At 35.5% G+C, this 2504-nt stretch overlaps 1 long non-coding RNA gene across 1 annotated transcript; it reads left to right on the plus strand.

Moving 5' to 3' along the window:
• Positions 1–1321: 1321 nt before the first annotated feature.
• On the plus strand, positions 1322–1918 carry LOC135202080 (uncharacterized). Its single transcript, XR_010311678.1, has 3 exons — positions 1322–1401; positions 1563–1612; positions 1882–1918. It is a non-coding gene; the product is annotated as an uncharacterized LOC135202080 (long non-coding RNA).
• The last annotated feature ends 586 nt before the right edge of the window (positions 1919–2504 follow it).

Genomic DNA, 2504 nt, shown 5'->3' on the forward strand with positions numbered 1-2504 from the left:
GAAATTGCTTGTGTGTAATCTCCATACATCTCGTTAACAGACGACCGATAGCCTTTAAAGAGGCTTAAGAGATGACTACATTGATTATGTACCAGAGCCTATAACACCTGAACAGCTTATCAGAGGATATGAGTTGACTTCACTAAATTTGATTCCAGAGTTACAGCCTTTTCCAGAGGATCCAGATTTTCATCCTGCCAATTGTCATGTTTCAGATATTTCTAAAAATTATGTAAAGTCCGAGATGCATTGTTAGATACCTACCATAGTGAATTTTTAGGTACTCTAATTCATCAAGCTGTTGATAGAAAAAGTAGATATCGTCCCATCTCACACAAACTGACAAAAGTAGGAGATATCGTACTAATAAAGGAAGAATATACTAAAAGAAGTAATTATCCATTAGGAATAATTTTGAAGATTCTTTTTAATGATCTGGGTGAAGTTACAAATGCTTTGGTCAAAAAGGGAAAAACCGGTCAGACCACCAAGATTCATGTTTCTAACCTTATCCCCATGTTGGAGAACACCCATTTTTGTCCTGACAGTCTTTCCCCTGAAAATAATTTCCCTGAAAATAATTTTTTAGGTAAATCCTCACGTCCCCGCAGGAAAGCTGCAGAAACCAGTGAGGCGAGGACAAGACAAATGCTTCACTAATTCATTTTTTGTTTTTAATTTTAAATTTTACTGTATGTCCATGCATATTTTGTACATTTATTATTGGATGAAAATTTTTTCTTTGGAAAAAGTTTCCATCTTCTCCCCAGGACTATACAGAATAAATAAATTTTTAATGTACTTGCCTACAGCGGCAGGAAGGATTCGTAAATATGGAATTTTAGTATTACCAAAATAAGTAAAATAAGTACTTGGTACCGCTTACAGTCCTTCCTGCTGCCGTAGTTATGATCAGTAAATTGTTGACTCCTCCTCTTTTTGTTTACGAGGAAACTTCGAGATCGGTGAATGCGTGAGAAGTCAGTACTAGCAGTCCAAGCAGTCTCAGCAGTCGAGGCAGTTCTGCCAGTCCGGTCAGTCCGGGCGGTCCTGTCAGAGCATTAGGGCAGTGAGCTATCCTGTAGGACCAACCACATACCCGTATGCCATTGAGCCCGTCTTCCATCGTCAGTGTGAGCCTGTCCTCCTGGAGGATGTCTTGGACGAGGCTCTGATAATGTTATTAAGAATCAAAGGTCCCTCAAGAGGCATTTGTGAAGTATTCCCTTGGTTCCATAATTCGGACGGTGTAATTGGTAGCCACCTGGATGTGCTATGCCTCCTACGACTGATTTGTTCATCATCGTCTCGACTTTAACTCACCTTAGTGGATGATTTGTGGAGAAAAGTCACGTTCTCCTAAGCATTGACTTCAATCCCTTCTTGCTCGGATGGACTACGGTGAGTACCAAGTATTTTTTGGGGCAAATACTGAATGGTAATCGTAGCAATCTCTTTGAGCCTTTGTCGCTGCCTATTAAAGTCCTTCCTACCTGCCATCGGTGGAGTACGGATATTCACGAATGTTTAATAGTTATAAAGGATTTCTCTTGCCCTTACAGTGGTTTCGCAACTCTACTGAAGGTTGTTCATGGGTTTATTGTACATAGTGGTAAGCTACTATTTGTTATTTCTGGATTAAGTCAACATAAAATTGTAAGAATCTCCTTTAATGCAAACTTACACGGATATTATATTATTTCAGGATAGGATTATCCAGCCTTGATATGGTTGTCATACTTGGTTTTTCTTGTCTTGACCTACTTACAGTTTGCATATTCCTCTGTATAAGTGCTTCTTGCCATATTATTCATACCTATATAATTTAACTTAATTCTTAGACTTCACCACTAACGTGCAATTTCTGTATTTCCCATCCAGGTATGGAGGAGAAGCTGATTATTGAAGAGGAAGAGCCCTGTGTCATGCACTTGACATATTTGCAATAAATAATAAATTTAAACATTTCAAAGGTGTATGAATTGACTTCCCTTCAGTATTTTTTAAGTACCTTTTAAGGTGACTTCACAGTTTTCAGCTCAATATATATATATATATATATATATATATATATATATATATATATACTTATATATATATACATATGTAAATAGATATATATATATATATATCTATATATATATATATAAATATATATGTATATATATATACATATATTATATATATATATATATATATATATATATATAATTTCTGATAAACTAACGTAAGGTGGATAAGGTAATAATTTTGGTTGCTATTATTATTATTATTATTATTATTATTATTATTATTATTATTATTATTTTCTTCTTTTTGGTCTATCACAGTCATCCCATTCGACTTGGTACTTTTTATAGTGTGGGGTTCCGGGTTGCATCCTGCTTCCTTAGGAGTCCATGATTATGGGTACAATTTCCACTGGCATATCCCATATCCTAATTTCTATTTTCAGGTCTTGCTACTTATCCATTTTTCCCTTTCTCTTCAACTCTGGTGTTCCA

This window comes from Macrobrachium nipponense, chromosome 30, assembly GCF_015104395.2.
Source record: "Macrobrachium nipponense isolate FS-2020 chromosome 30, ASM1510439v2, whole genome shotgun sequence".
Lineage (NCBI taxonomy): Eukaryota > Metazoa > Arthropoda > Malacostraca > Decapoda > Palaemonidae > Macrobrachium > Macrobrachium nipponense.